Here is a 17,037-nt window from a genome sequence, read left to right as displayed (position 1 = left end):
CTCTTTTTGTAATAAAGGTAGTTAGAAGTATTTATTTACTTAATAAACCCACACATCTTTACAGAAGTCATTGGCATTGCATGAAGTCAAGAATCTGTCTTTATGTACAGTGAATCATCAAAAATGGTTTTGTCATACACATTTTAAAAGACTGCATAAAAACATTTGCATAATGCAGTCATAATAGAGCTGCTGCACTGTGATCCATCATGTCAGCTCTCAAACACTCTCTGCAGGGTTTATGCTCTTTTTACTATGAAAAGAGAAAAATTAATTTACTGCACTGATCTTATCTCCCTACATGGTGCTAAAGTGTACCGTGTTCATATTTTTTTCCAGAGCTGTGAAGTAGAAAGTATGTTTATCCTTCTTAAATTTCTAGGAAGAATGAAAACTCTTAAAAAGGCAAATCAATAGATTTACCCTTTTCCAGTGGGAAAGTCACTACTACCAGTAGCCATTTAAGTTTGGTGCTTTGCCTGGACTGTACACACTGTCAGACAAAGTTAATAGCAAGATGTCGAGAAATAACTCTCTGCATCCTAAATTCTTTTGCATTTAAAACAAAACCCAAATAAATGACAATAACTTTCATTCTTGATCCAATTTAAATGTGCTTTTTTGCTTTAAAAAAGAAAAAACTCTCTTCTCTGTGAAAAGGAGAAAGCAAATGGTGTTATAGGTAAACTGTGCTGTGCATCTCTCTCCATGGTTTCCCAAGCTGTGAGCAGAATGTGCTGCTGGCTCTTTGTCACAGTGTAAATTCTTACCCTATTTGCTGCCACCCTCCTCTCCCACCACATATCAGAATGTAGAGCATGTTTCACTTGTTGTCCACAGCCAGTATCTGCTGGTATAAGTTGCATCCCATTTTAAATTAAGGGACATTCAATTTCATGTCCATACTTATGGACTCTGAATGAAGCTTCGTAGAAAATTTCACTGCAAAATTAGAAGGAAAAAAACCTTGAGCATTATTTCTTTCCTGCTAGTCCTGGGAAAATGAGAGACTAATTCTTGTGTCTCTCAGCCTTTGGCTTAAGAATGATGGATATGTCTGTGGCCCTGCTTCCTAGCCTGAGAAATACAACCCTTTTTCTATTACTGTGCACTTAAAGCTGATACACTCTGGGAAGAAACAGTGAGGAAAACAGTTTAACCCTACCTTATCACAGGACTAAAAAATATCATTACTAAACTCTCCTGGGATTTGTAAAAATAGTCTGTGTCCCTTGAAGGAAGAAAGCTTAACGAATGACTCTAAATGTTATCTCTAAAACTTGCTGCAAAATTCAGGGAGATGTGGACTTTGGGTAAAGGAGAAGTCAGTGTGTCAGTGATGTCTAGTCTTGAAACAGATATAAAGGAAAAGCTGTTAACCAAGACTAGCAAAATATTTCCATTAGTTACCCCTCATTAGTCCTGTGACAGCCTTCTACTATTGTACATTTGACATTCAAATCTGTAGGGTTTTTTTGCATGATAATAATCTGTTAATTGATCATTTATCTAATCAGTTTTATAAATGTGGTTTATTCATGAGTGTAATTTAAAGATGTGATGAACTATATTATTGAGTTTTAAATATCAGTGAGAGTTGCAAGCCTGTCTATCAGAAATCTGAAATTCTTAAAATGTTTAAAGATGCCCTGGACTTTGATTTTTTTTTTCAGTTATATTTGTGTGTAACTGAATTATGTGTGAGATGTAAGAGAGCTTAAGGGGCCTGTTAATTATTCAACATGACTTGATGCAAACCCCAGCCCTTCAAATCATGCTCATGCAAAGTGACTCTTTCCACAGAACCACAGAATATCCAGAGTTGGAAGGGACCCACAAGGATCACTCAGGGCAGCTCCTGGCCCTGCACAGAACCTCCTCAAGAGTCATACCATGTGCCCAAGAGTGCTTTCCAAACACAAACTCCAGCAGGATTGGTGCTGTGGCCACTGCCCTGGGGCCTCTTTTCCAGTCCCCAGCCATGCTCTGGGTGAAGAACCTTTCCCTGATATCCAACCTAAACCTGCCCTAACATCATTTCAGGCCATTCCCTCCTCTCACTGGGCATCAGAGAGAAACCTCATCTGCTCCCCACAAATCTTCACCTCTTCTGGGTCTGAATCTCGTGATCAATGAGGACTAAATGCACTTTTCCTACAGGTATTTCATATCCAAAGTCTCTTGTTTTAATGGCAAGGGCCTTGGTATTACTTTTTTTGTGTGTGTACTTGGTTTTTCTTTTAACTGAAAACATTTCTAATCAACCACAAGAAAGGAGCAATATCAACTAATGGAAGACCAGAAACATGAGTTTTAAAATATTGTCTTACAGTACAGGTAAAAGTACTATTAAATACTGAAGATACAGTACGGATAATATCAAACAAAAATAGACCCAGAGGATTCACAAGTCATAACCATGACTTTTCAATTTCAGTCTTTTAAGAAGACCCTAAGTCTTTTCTCAAAGATCTTCTCATCTTCTCCAGCACTCTCTCCTTGACTTTACAATCTCATTCCAATGGTGTCCTGCAGCTAAGCTCTCAATCATTTCTCAATTTTCCTTTAAACTTGGTGAACAGACTGGACTCTGCAGGATTCTCTTAGCTCCCTTCAACATATATCTCTTTCTTTTTTTTTTTTTTTTTCCCCTTTTTTCATTCAAAGTTTAGACTTGATAAGTGGTTAAATTACTGTTGTGGCCAAATTTTATAAGTGCTCCTTTTGTTCTGAATCATGGTTTTATGCCAAAGGCCTTGAGGAAACTGCAACTACAGTAGAAAGATCTGTTCTGTTCAGATAATTTGATAGGCATGGTTCCATTATATCATGTTGCCGAACTACACTTGCATTTTAGCTTTCAGTTTTGTATTGATGAGTGTCCTGAATCGAATTCCTGTATTTTAAACCCGGCTGAAATGTCAGGCTAATTGCTGTAAAAACTACTGTAAAAGTGGATGTACCACTTTTGAAGTACCCTAAATCTTTGGAATATCTGCTTTTGCAGTTTGCTCGGTACTTTTTATTCTTTGAAAGAAGTGGTCTGGAACTTGAAATATTTAAGGTTTGAAATATAGTGTACACAAACAAGAATTTATCATCTCATGTTAAAAACACTGCATTGAAACTTTGTGATCTTTGCCCATTTCCCAAACAGATTTCCTAGAGAACATGAAGTAAATCTCCACAAGTTTCTGCTCTCTGTAGAGATTTCACTTTTTTTTTTCCCCTGCCATATCTCTGAATCTCATCTCTATGAATTGCACAGAGGAAATGCTGTTCATTACATAAAAAGGGTGAGGAAAAGCCCTGTCAGGAAGGGGTGCTAAACTTGACCAAGATTTCTAGACATACCTCACAAAAACACTTGGTTCTTCACTTAAAGGACAGGCTAAAAGAGGCACAGGGCAGTGTGTGTATTTGTGTTGGGGTTTGGTTTGTTTTTTTTTTTTTTTGTTTGGTGGTTTTTGGTTCAGTTTGGAGTGGTTTTATGTTTTTTTAGGAAGGGGGTTAGTTGAATGACCTCTTGGATGAGGCTGTGTTACTGACTGATGCAGCTCCAGAGAGGACAACAGAGCTGGTGAATTGTCTGGAGCATGAGGGACAGCTGAGGGAGATGGGGGGAGAAAAAGAATCTCAGAGGAAACCTTATGGCTCTCTAAAACTGCCTGGGAGGAGGTTGTAGCCAGCTGAGGAATTGTTCTCTTTGCCAGGCAGTTTGTCCCTTGTACAGATGTCTGAATTTATCCCAGTACTTCCATAGTCCTACTGGCATTTCACATTTTAATAATCACCTGATTACCAGATGAATAAGTACTGGACTGGAATAAGTACTGGATTTTCAAGCTGCACAAAAGCCCCACCTGCCAGAGGGATTCAGGGACGGTCTGTAAGCATTCTTATAAAAGGAAGAATTGCTCAGAGTTCTGTATAACCTAATTTTTGCTGATGCAATACAACTACTTTAGATACTGGAATATTCTTCCCTATTGTCTTCTGCTGGTAGGGGGAAATTGTGAGGGGGGATTATAAAGGATTATAACAATTAGCCAGGATCAGAGATGAGAGAAGATCCTCCAGAGGTTGTCCCAGCAGCTGTCCCTGGGGACACTTCTCATGTAGGCCTCTGGTTCTGGGACATTTCCACAACCTCCATCACAGGCAGTAGAAACATCAAAACACAGTCCTTCCATCAATCAGAAGCAGATCCCCTGAAGTATAGCACAGCTATTTTCCAAAGTTTATTCCAACAAAAAACTGCCTTGAATTGCCTGTTTGTAACACTAATTACTTCCTCTGTAAGACTTTGCAGCCAAACTACACGGCAAAACATTTCGTGTTTCATTTGGAAAGTAAATGCCTTGGTTTTGCTTTCAAATGAGAGAATTCTAAAAAAGATGATTCCCCAAATAATTATCTACTGATGCAAATGGAGAAATTGCTACTAAGGTGAACAACATCAGTAGCCACCTAACAGACTAAAATATGCTATTTCCCCTTCTTTTGCATTTTAAAACATTGATGAAGCATCAGATGTCTAACACCTTCAAAAGCATGAAATTCAAGCATTAAAATGCAGTCTGAATGCTATATTGCTTTGTCCCACTCATCCAACTATGACCAGGCTCCTGCAATTTTTCTTTCTTAAAGTAAATTTGCAAATAGGATTCAGAGAACTCCATTAGCTCCAAAATGCTGTTTAGAGCAGTGCACCAAGCATTGTGTCAAGGGTGAGAATGGGCACTCACAGACTTGAAATGTCATTTTTCTTGTTTTGTTTTTCCTCCTGCTACATGGATCAGTGGTCTCTGTGTGATGGCCCCAGCATGCTCTCTTGCCATGTAGTTAACATCATACCCACCCTGGAAAATCACTGGAGCATGCAGCTGGCCCACAGGAGTCAGGCAGGTGGCCTCTTATTAGTGTATTGCATGGCTCTGCAGTTTTTCTAAAGCTTGCTTGTTGAGGCATCAGTCCTGCAAATATCTCTCATATTTACCCCTTTAACCATTAGCCTATTTGGCCCCTCTGAAAATTAACAGAACCAACTGATGTGGCAGCATGCAGAACATGCCATGCTTGGCATTTATTGCAAATAAGAAATGGAGAAAAGAAAAAGCACTTTGAAAGAAAAAAAATAAGTAGGATGGGGGAAAAAATAAAACCTCTTAGCCTTTTTCTTTTGCTTTCTGAGATGTGTCATATTTAAATTTTATTTAATCGCAATATAATTGGAAGAAGAGAAAAGCTTTAAAAACGATTGAAATTTTACAGTGCTAGTCAGTTGGCATCTCTGATTATTGTTGAATAAAAGAGAGGTAGATCTGGCAGTTATTATTTTATTTTAAAATTAAAATATGACTTTATAAAGAGGAAAATGCTTATATATATATATATATATATATATATATATATATGCACAATATCTGTCTAAACACATGCATGGTTCAAAGTTGGGGTTTTGTGTTCTCTGGCTTGGTTTAAGTAATTTTTTTTGGACAGGAGGCTCCAAGTACCAGTCACTGGTTTTGAAACTAGTTAACATAGGTTAGTTTGCTCTAGAAAGTTTATGGCTAGTTTTACCTGTAGGAGATTGGTCTTAAGAGTTAGAGGAGTTTAAAAATGTGTGAGAAATTGAGCTAAAAAAGCAAACAATATGGACAGTCATGAGTATGGTCCTCAGACTTTTCCTTGGGTTCCTTTTTTTTAAACAGTGTAAATTTACTCTAGTTGTCCAAGAGATTTTAAACTGATTATGACATTAAAATCTTAATTTTTATACAAAACTGGCATATGGCTGTGGTAACACCCTATGGAAGCTGAGCTTTGCAGTATTTATTATTATCTGTACATTATTAAATGAAACAAAAGATTGTTTTAAGAATGTGTATTAATGCATTTGATTATTAAGGGAAAGTACAAAATCTGCTGTTCAGAGTTGACTGAAAATTGGTAAATCATCCCTCAGCTGCTATCCATCCTTGAAAGAAGGTGTACATCTGTATTAGCAGCTGTGCCTCTCTTCTAATTCCAGTTTTGGGTTGAGATTTGGTCAGTCATCATCATCACCCTCAATTTTTATCCTCTTGCCTGATTTCTTTGGAGATGATCCTGTGGTTCCCTTCCAGAAAAACACATTTCAGCAGGTGCCTGTTTGGTGTGAGTGGCACATGAACTCCACACCATTCAGTGCATCCCAGCAGTCAGACTGGTGCAGCCTGACATGACCAGACACAAGTGATAAATGAATCCCACAGGAAGAAGTAATAAGTCTCATAATTTCATGAGATTAATTGTTCAGTTTGATGCTGATTATATTCAGTTATTTTCTGGATATCTCACCTCAAAATGTACCTTCTAAAGCTTGAGTTTGCATGATAACTGGCTGTGTACTAAAGCAATAACCCATATCTCCAAACTGAATAGTACCTAAATGTTTTGTCTTTGGCTTTAAAATCAGCATTTTTTCTGGTGTTCACTCTTGCTTTCTCTTCCTTTCCTTGTTTTCATTCCCAGGGAACTTGCCATCAGCTAACTAACCCAAGCAAATCAAAACAAGCCCTGTATAGCTTTTCCTGCAACCACTATGACCTATTTCAATTACTTTTCTTGCCCAATTTTAGAAGAGCTTCAGCACAAATTATGAGAAATCATCTGAAATAATAACAATAAAAATATTTGTATTTTAAAACACTTGGCTTTATGGTATATTTCCTGGGCTTAAAACAGATACTAAAATGAAGTCTATTCAATGATGTATAAAGTTTGCTACTGTGAATAATACCCTCAAGCAGTGACTTGTAATCCTACCAGGTATTTCCCAAAACAAGGAAGAAAACCATCCTTGTTCTCAACTCCCAGCAATTTGAAAGTTTGAGTTGATTATTTGTTACCAGACTTTATGCTAAGAATACATCAGAAAATAAATATTTGCCAGCAATACACAGGTCATTGTTGTTTTTGAAAATACAATGCAAGTATATTAACCTGTAGTTCAGAGTAGTGATGATAGAATTTGCATTTACCAAAAAGGTAAGAGCACATGCAAGGCAGTAAACATGGCACAGACAAGGGGCAGAAGGTTGATATGCTATGGATAATATCCTTCCCTTTGCACCTTCTCCATAAGTAAACCAAAGACTGTTTGGATTTTAAATTGTAGCATGGTGAAAAAAAAATCTATCCTGCATTGAGACAAATAGAAATGTTTTATTGTATTTCCTGTGCAGGCAGAATCTCTGTTCTTGTCAAAAACTGGTAAGTTTTTGCATTGTCCAAGAAGATTTCTCCTGGTGCATAGAAAACTGTCATACTCTGTGATTTCATCCCTCTTAAATCATAAGGCATCAGAGAAACAAATTTAGTTTTTGCTCTGAAAAAAGGCATCAGAGCAAAATACATAATGCATTTTGTGTGGTGTGATCATTCAGCTCTATGAGCTGTATAATTGTCCTTCAGATTTAAGACTTCTCCCTTCAAAAACAAAGCAACCATTAATTTCTTTCCTTATTATTTTTATGAGCCTTCTTTCTCACTATGAAATGTAGGTAAATAGAGTTCAGATATTTGAGTCCTTATCTTCAACTAGAAATAAAACCTGCAAGAATACCTTGCCAATAGCAACCAGTTAGTTTGATATTAAATCTGTTGATCTGAACGTGGTTGACTATTATTCTATTGATCAATTCAGGAAAAAAAATCAATTATTATCAGTGATATTGCTAAAAGTGCTTCAGGGTTCTTATGGTTAAAGACTTAAAACAAACTTTGCTCCAGCCTATGATTTAAGAGAGCAAAACTCAACAGCCAAAGAATTTTGAATTTGAGGGGGAATAAAAAGTGAGTATTACTGACCAGTGTTCCTCTGACACTCAAAAGTGACGTATTTTAAATGTGTGTGAGTACATGACAAGAAATAAATATATTTTTACCTTCCCTTTTGCATCCTTCACTCTCTCCCCCTCAGAAAGGTCTCTGTTTCCCCTGGGGAAGAAAAGAGATTATCAAGAGCAGGCAGTGTTGGGTTGGGTTGATCTGGCTGAATGCCCTGGTGCCCACCAAAGCTGCTCTGTCACTGCTCTCCTCAGCTGCACCAGGGAGAGAAAATGCAACAAAAGACTTGTGAGTGAGTCAGGGTAAGGGCAGGGAGAGATCACTCAGCAATTATTGCCACCAACAAAACAGACTCAGCTCTGGGACAAGAGTTTAATTACCAGCCAAATCAGAGTGGAGTAATTAGACATAAAACCAAATCGTAAAAATCCTTCCCCCCACCCTTCCCTTCTTTACAGGCTCTGCTTCACTCCCCTCCTCTCGCTCCTCCTTCCTCAGAGATGCAGGACATCTCTTTAAGATCTATATCCTTCCCCAAAGTCTGCCTAAAAATTCAAAGACTAATTTTTTTCTCACATGAAATCAAGATCACTGCCATTCCAGACTGTAATGATACTGCTAGTGCATATTTTGGAAAAAAAAAAAATGCCTTTGCTTTCCATGCAAAGCTGAAATCTCTGGCTGGCCTTGTCATGCACACTGTGAGGAGCTGCAGCACAGACTCCTGTCCTTAGCATATAGTCATGCATCTTGTTGAGCTGAAGGGATGTTATGAGCTATGAAAAGGAACAGCAAAAGCAAGTGATGGTGTTTGTGCACCTTTCTTGAGTTTTATGATACATAATTTCTATGACTGATGTTTCACTGATAGATTTCTGATAATGGTTTTCTAACTTGTAAAGAAGAGTTTTGGATTTTCAGTAGACAATAACTTCAGTAGACAGTAACTTTACTTTCTTATGTAAGTTTTCAAAGTGATGTAACGTGGGCATAGAATTATACAAAACAAAAAATCTTTGGAAGTAAATTTTTTTTTTAGTTTTGTACTGATAAAAGTGGAAAGGCAGCTGGAATAGCAATGGTTTTGTTTCAGAGAGCAAACCCCTAAGAAACATTTGTTAAAGTGAGGATTAGGCTGTGAAGGGTTTCAGCCTCCAAACTAGTTGCCAAGGTTGTTATTTTCATGCTCTTACAAGTCAGATGTGATGTTGTTTTGGGGATTGGATTTTACAAAGGGAAAACTGCATCAGCCAGAGGCAATACAAGAACGAGATGTTTTAAAAACTAAACTTTGAAGAATTAAGAATTGCTTTATATATATTCAACTTACCTGAAAAATATGTTTTCTGTAACATGCGAGCTTGCTCATGACAGTTTCATAACCCATCTTCAGGTCCTTTTTTTGAGTTCCCTTGGTAGAAATTTGCTAGGTGTGTCAGCAATTGCATCCAGTTTTTGTGAAGCTGGATACACAAAAGTCATGGTAGATGCCTAACTCAGCCTGTGTTAAGTAAATTAATTTTAATTTTAAAGTAATCACTTTTCCATTGTTTATTTATCAAAATCATTGTTTGGTGGTTGTAATTGCTGATAGAGCAGTGAAGCTTTCTTTTGGAACTACTAAGATGTTTCCTTGACAGTTTTTCCTGTCTTGCAAAAGAATGAGTTTCAGTAGTTTTTCTTACTAGAACTGGAAAGAAATATTTGGAAAGTATGGGAGGTATCTTTCAGATTGAGTGGGTTTTCTTGTTTGTGGGTTGTTTTTGTTGTTTTTTTTGTTGTTTTTTTTTTTAATTGAATAATTGACCAGATTATAATCACTGTATAAACACATTAGGAAAACGATTCTTAAAAAGAATACTGGCAATTAAATTGGACTAACACAATGAGACCCAGGATGATGAACTAGGCAACTGTAGCTATGGGAGAGCTATCTTATAGCTTGACACAGGTAGAGGTAACATCAAACTTAGTCAGGGGCACAGCAGGAGGAAAGACAAATGCCTACAATGCCATCGTCAAGGAAGAATTGCACAACTTCTTTGAAGCTGCTAAGATACATTTAGAAAGATGCCAGTTTTATTAAAGGCTTCCAGGCTGTAATGGAGCAGGACAGCTGGCAGTGAGGTACAAGTTGACTGGATGTACAAGTTGACTTGAGGTACAAGTCCCAGCCCCTCATGGTGTTTGTGTCACTCTCACTTAGTACCTGCAGAGCTCTTAGTTCTTGTTCCTCCTGAGAATCAGAGAAACCAACACCTCCTTTGCAGTGCAAGGCACTTCATACAAAAACTGGTGTCACAATTTCCATGGTAATTTCTTTGCTCTTTATTTACCACTGGCAAGCTAAACAATGACTAAGAAATAATTTAAAATCCATTTAGGTAGGAATAATATAGTCTCCAGACACACAGAGAGACTGAATATGGTATGTGGTTATTGAACTGCTATGAAAATAAATCCTAGAAAAGAGCATTATGTCTGTTTGAACCAAAATCTTGTTTCAAGTAAAAGATTGTGTCCTGAGTTGGGGGAAACAAACACCACGGTCTTTGGCAAGCTCCAGAATGCAAAGAGGTGCTTTTAAAAATGTACTTGAAGAATAGTGGGCATTATTACAAATGTCAGCAGCAGAGCAAACATTATGTGAATACATCTATATGTTCATTAGTAAGAACACATGAAAACCAGGAACTGAGCCTCCATTATAAGCTGTTTGAAGAAATACTATCATTTTAAGTGATACATTGAGTACTTGCACCTTTCTGATACCCAGATTTCCATTAATTGCACTGTACTGGTCTCAAAGCATCATAATTTGTCAAAACACTGCATGATAGAAAAACAATTGAAGCATCACATAGATCATTTATCAGCTTAAAAATTGTCTGTGCTTCATCTTTTTATTTTTAACCTGAGAATTCTGTATGTATTGCAATAAGAATAGAAACTACTTTCTGAATGCTCTGACAATCAATTATTTCTCCTTCCTGCTTTTCTAGTAATAAGAAGTCAAAACATATCTAACCATAAATTGCTCCAGAATACAGCATATAAAACATTTTGACAAAGCAAGCTGCAGAAAAGAGATATATATTCTAATAAACAGCTTAGGTGATTTTCAGGATCCAAATGTCTGAGTCTTTTCCAAAATAATGAGGTTTGGATCCTATCACTTTGTTTTCACAGTTTTAGTGTAAAAAAGTTTTACTTTGTTTTTTCATCTATATTCAGGTGTATTTCCTTTTCTATTTTGCAATTTGTTATCTAATTCCTATATTCTTTCCTCCTTCCTCATCTTTAAAGAAAAAAGTACACATACAGGATAAAACATGTGATCTGTAACATGGAAGTCAAATAGGATTATCCTTTCTTTTCTTATTCTTTTAGTGCTTTTGTCCCATTCTAATCAATATTAACCTTAGTTCACCTTTACATTCAAATGGATTTTAATGTGGCCAAGCTCACAGACTGGGTCTGATGGCTTCATTTGTGTTTACCTGCCAGTTCCAGACAGACAGAACTCAGTGTCTCATGAAGCAGTAGAGAAAATTAGGTTTTTGAGCATCTTCATTGTAGGAGGTGCTCATCAGTTTCCCAAAGTATCAGAAATGGTGCATATCCAACAGGAAGAAAAGAACCAATTTACCAAAATCTTGAGATCTCCTTTCTTAATTATCTTTTTTAGCCTGGGTTTCAGCCATCTGTTGCATAGAATATACATGAAATTCTAACTTTCATTTTTAGGACCAGACTTTTTGCCTGGTAGTTTTCCTAACACAATAATTATTCTGCTGCTTTAGGACAGTGCCTTCTTTCATTAAACAATTTAACTTTCATATCTATTCAGCATTCCGATGTCCAAACTGGAAATGTTCCTTCTTTAACTGCACATGCTTTGGAAAAAAAAAAAATTTGTATACTTATAAATTAGTTTTATTGTAATGGAGCATAAATACTTATTTAAGAACATCTAGCTAATTAGAAAAGCATTTATTGCTCAAAGTTTGGACTCAGTGGTCTTGGAAGTTTTTCCCAACTGAAATGATCCTGCCAGAGCCTGAAAATGAAAAATTGAAAAGGCTGAGTACACTGCATGCAATATTTGTATTAAGTCAAATAGGCATACTCATGTACACAGTATATCAATATTTGTGCCCACAGGAGAAGAGAGTTACTCAGCTGGGAATGACTTCTGCATCATGTGTGGTGTGACTTGGAGAGCTTTTCTCTTTTGGCTGTTCCCACAGCAAAATCTCCCTTTGAGAATGCACAGGAAAAGATGCTCATGACCTAAGGACTGTAAATCACAAGTGCCAGTGGAAGCTTGCTGTATTCATTAAAATACCAATCACAACATTTGCTCTCTGTCTTTTCCTTCCCCCTGAAATCCAAGTTCTTCTCCAATGGCCTGGTGAGATGAATGCCTGTAAAATACAGTCATTGGTTTAACATCACATGCCATTAAGACTAAGTAAATTTCTTACTAGAGGATACTCCCCCAAAACCCCAAAAAACCAAAAAAACAACCAACCAAAAAAAAAATCCAAAAATCCCCAAAAAACACAACAAAACAACAACACCAAAAAACCACAAAAAAACCATAAAAAAGCCAACCAACCAAACCAAACCAAACCAAAACCAAAACAAAATCAAAAACAAACAAAAAACAAACAAGGAAAAAAACCCAAACCAAACCAAATAAAAAATCACCACAATTGGTGTAACTAAGTCATGACTCTGTTTGTATAATTAAAGTTAATTTGACAATATTCTCCCAAATCTCATCCTTGGTCTCTGTCAGTAACATATTTGCTGTTTTGATTAGTGGCTCTGTAGGTTTGGTTGCCTTCTTCTTCATCCTTCTTGCAAATGAACACTGCTTTATTTTAGCAACAGACTCCAGATTTTAGGATCTCCTGGATTACTCTGATGTGTCTTTTCCAAACTTTCATGTCCTTTGTTCTAGGGCTGATACCACTTCAGTCCTTTCCCTGTGCCTCTTTCTCCTCTGCCTTCTCACATTTCACTTTCTAACTACAAACAGGGATGTTTCTGGATGGAAAATCTGTGTGAGAAGATACTTTTGTTATTTTTTTCCCTAATATCTGTAATGGCCTTTGTTCTGCAAACCTCTTGAAAAAAAAAAAACCAACAAAACGGCCAATCACTCAGCAATTAGGTGAAAAGTAAGAAAACACCATTGTAACTTTTTTACAAGTTCAAATTTTGACTAGTCCAAACTTTATTAAGGCAAAACTTCCTTTGTCTGCAGAAGGTGTTGTGTATTTTTGTTTTTTATTAATTTATTATTTACTTCAGCAATTGATTTTGTGTAACTGCTGGGACCTGATTCTCCTCTCTCTATTGAAAGACAGGAATTTTGTGAGGGTTGCTTTTGACTTATGGTGGGGCAACTAAGAAGACAATAAAAATGAAATAGTTCAGCAAAATTTATTATTTGTGGCAAATCAGCCTTTTTTTTTAGTAAGAGTGTCTGTTATATTTGTGTCTTCAGCAGAAAGCTCAAGCTAAAAATTGTCAAATTGCCTAAGTTGCACAGTTTCTAAAGTGCCAAACTCAACAATATCTTACACATTTTTAAAACTTTCAGGAGAAGTTTTGACAAGTGATTAAACTGATGCAGACTTCAGAACACTCAAAACCTGAGACATAAAATAACTAAACCTGAAGGCTTGAAAAGAGTGATAAATTTCAAGGTTTTTTTCACTTCCTAGTTTAAAGTAGACGTGTCATAAAATACTTAAATCCTAGCAGTTTTTCTCAGTGATGTTTGGAGTGGTATGGATAAAAGTGTACCATTTAAAACTCTTTATCCAGAACATCAAAACAACCCCCAAAGTTTTTCCTTCTGAGAGTGTGCTGGTTAATGTTAACTTCTTTCATGGGAAGTGTATTTCACTCAGTAGGAGGGAGATATGGATAATAAAAAAAAAAAAAAAAGAAAAAGGCACATGTTTATGTTTTGGGATTCTTTATCTGCACAAATGTGAAGGAACAGCTTTTTGAGAGCAAAAAGTAAAATCATTAATATTGTACAGGAGAATAAACAAGGGCTGTGGTTGATGGTCACTCAGGATGATGAGAAAACAAGCAGCTAAGTGCTTTAATTTGTTTTGTAAAATATGAACATTTTTATAGCTACAGTAAGTGATAAATAGAAAGAAGAAAAAGTCTTAACTAGCTCAAAGCTTTAAAAATATAAAAGAAAAATAATTGTCATTGTGTTTTCCTGATTTTCATGTGAAAGATTTAATAGCAGTGCATTTCACAGCAGGATAGCTGGAAGTGGCCTCACTACCCAGAGAACCCTTGTGAGCAGTGAAACCAAAAGATTTCACCACTAGCAGTTTATTAGGATTAAATGTTCAGTCACTTGCTTGCAGGTGATTGTCAGATGAACTGGGGTAGGCTATGACACATGCAGGAAATTTTCATTCACCTAATGACAGCAGCAGTTGTGGCAAACCTTAAAAACATTCATAAAAAAAAAGTATATTTAGGTTTGTACTCATTAAGTTATACTAGAATTTAATTTTCTATAAGAAATGAAATCTTAAGGAAGAGGAGGAATTTTAGCTGGAGGGTTTGTTTAGCTGAGCTCTGAAAAATGAAAGAAAAGCTAATTTCTTCTAAAAGAAACCATCTTAGGTATACCACAAGGAGTACAATTACTTTTATATTCCTTCTGAAAGGAAGGTTAGTTTTCAGTTCATACCAGGAGTTAGATATTTTTAAATCACCACTGTTAGCTAAAAGCATTTGACAAGGAAACACAGAGTCTGCTGTGCTACCTCTGAGACAGAGACTCCTCTGAAGTTCAGTTTGAGGCTTGTATAAATTAGTGCAATAGCAAGTATCACACTCTTTAAATCTCAGTGGGTATGGCCTTGGATGTTTCACAATATTTGAGCACGGCTGTGTGCTTCAAAAAAGACAAATTTTGTTTGTCATGCAGTACAGTGTGTGCTTCCCACTTGCATCATCATTCCAGCTGAAGAGTGTCAAAGCAAATTTCTCCAAACTGATTTGTAACCACAGCTTTCATGCTGGGTTTACAAAATTTGATCTGTAAATAAGGTCAGGTGTCTGAACTTGATATCTGGCATGTTTTGTATTCTTTCTGCTTCAAAATTCACATACAGACATTCTGATCATTGCATTTCTCTCTTTTTTTTTTTCTCTAAGCCCATTCAGTAAATTGTAGAAATATCCTGACAGCTTTTTTATTCCCCTGAAGTCTTCATATTACCAGATAAACTTTTTTGGCTTGTGCTAGCTTAAGTTATCACTAGTTATTGCTTAGTTTCCCATCGCTGCAAAAAAAGAAATTCTTTATATTAAATTCATGCCAGAAGAGTAATAGGTGAAAATTCCACACAATTACTTTTAAAAAGTTTTTTGTTTTCCACACAATTACTTTAAGAAAGTTTTTAAGTTGATTTAAACTTTCTGGAGCCAAAAAACTAGATTAAATACTACAGCTCCACTTCCATTTTATTTTCTTGCAGAAGGAGAATTGAAGTTTGTCATAATATGTGAAGCAGCCAGAAACTGAGAAGATTCAAGAAAGAGGATTCAAGACTTATCAAGATGAGGCATTCTGCTGCACAAATAAAGTTTAGCATAATAAAACATGGGTCTGGTTGTACCAAACATCATTCAGATTAAATCAGCTTCTTGAAAAGTGCTCTGTGCCTTTTTGTCAGTGGGTTGATCTCATCTGCTCAACACTTGCAAATCTAAATCTGCAATTCCAGAAACTTTCAGCCATGATCTAGCAAGATCCAACATTTCCACAGGACCTTACCTTTTAGAGATGTTTGCTGTTTTAAACTCAAAAACTATCATTTCATTTTGAGGATGCTGAAGGAGACTGATTGTAATTATGCATATTTGGAACTTCCACAGAGGGGCTGTACCTGGCTGGATAAATCATTCACACATGCTATTCAATGTTGATTGACTAAACATCCTCAATGTTCCAGTGTCCATGTCCTAAAAATCTTTGGCACTAAAAATGATTCTTGAAATATCATTCTTGAAATAAAATTTAGAATGAATTGAAGGATGCAATGGATTTTTTGCTGATCAGAATTACACTTTGTTCTGGTTTGTTTTGCTTTTCTTTACATAGAATAGCAAGACATACAAAATGACTTTTGATCTCTTAAGGGAGATTTATTAACATGTAGATGATCAGAAGTTGCTGGGCATGGAAGGTTGAAATGAAAAGTTTAAAATATTGTTTCTTTCTTATCTATTGCTCCATTGCTTCTTTGTAATTTTTTTTTTTTTTGTCAGAACTTCTGTTTGTGTCGTGGGATTTTTTCCCAGGTGAGATTTCACAGCTGAGATGAGCTGATCCAACAGGAATGTTTTACCTTCTGGTCTCACCCTCAGACTGATTCTGGTTATTACCTAATCCCTATGAAAGCTGGTACAGCAGAAAATCCACTTTTTCTTTTTTCTTGTTTTTATTTTTTTTTCCTTTGGCTGGTTTAATTTTTCATCATTTTAATGAGCTAGGGGACAAGAATGTAATCCTGGCTTGCAAAAGAAAAGTGCATAATGGTTCTCTGTTTGTAATGATCCAAAATTGACTGACTTCCTTGCTCATTGAAGATCCAACAGGTTGAAATTCTCTTATGTTGTCCCCTGCCCCCTCAAAACACCTACAAAAACAACCCCCTTCCCCTAAGCCTCCCAGAACTCTAAAATACTCAATTTCTATTCAGAAGAAACACGGTATCTTGATTTTTGTGTTCTGAAAGAAATGATAAACTGAGTGCTGTGTCCTTCAACTGTAGGACTCCTAATGAGATTTCTAGTTCTGGTCCTTCACACACCTCTTTTTCTGTCATCACAGCTTGCCTCATGTATTTAACCATGTATTGGGCAGTGAGAGAAGTGTGAGAGCATTTAGGAGAGTGTAGTTACAGATTTTATGATGCAGTAATAAAGGAGTCAATAATTTGCCCAAACCACCAAGCCCCACATCCAATAAGTGCAGCTCTCAAGAACAACAACAGTGCAAAGGAATATATTTCAAAATATATTTTGAAAGAACAATGGTTCAGTCCATGTGTCCAATAATGGTTAAGCAGGGTTCTGAATAAGAAAGGTGAACTGCATATATAGCCATGGAAGATGTATTTAAGATAAGGATCATTTTGTGAAAAA

At 36.3% G+C, this 17,037-nt stretch overlaps 1 long non-coding RNA gene across 1 annotated transcript in view; it reads left to right on the top strand.

Annotated features, from left to right (window-relative positions):
• The window catches only part of LOC143693487 (uncharacterized), a 29,960-nt gene extending 14,467 nt beyond the window's left edge, over positions 1-15,493 (top strand). Inside the window, exon 2 of the long non-coding RNA XR_013181191.1 lies at positions 15,366-15,493. This is a non-coding gene — a long non-coding RNA (uncharacterized LOC143693487). The remainder of the gene's footprint in view (positions 1-15,365) is intronic.
• Positions 15,494-17,037: the final 1,544 nt, after the last annotated feature.

This window comes from Agelaius phoeniceus, chromosome 2 (assembly GCF_051311805.1).
Source record: "Agelaius phoeniceus isolate bAgePho1 chromosome 2, bAgePho1.hap1, whole genome shotgun sequence".
NCBI classification, from domain to species: domain Eukaryota; kingdom Metazoa; phylum Chordata; class Aves; order Passeriformes; family Icteridae; genus Agelaius; species Agelaius phoeniceus.
The sequence above is the reverse complement of the archived record's forward strand: the minus strand, read 5'-3'. Positions and strand labels throughout refer to the sequence as shown.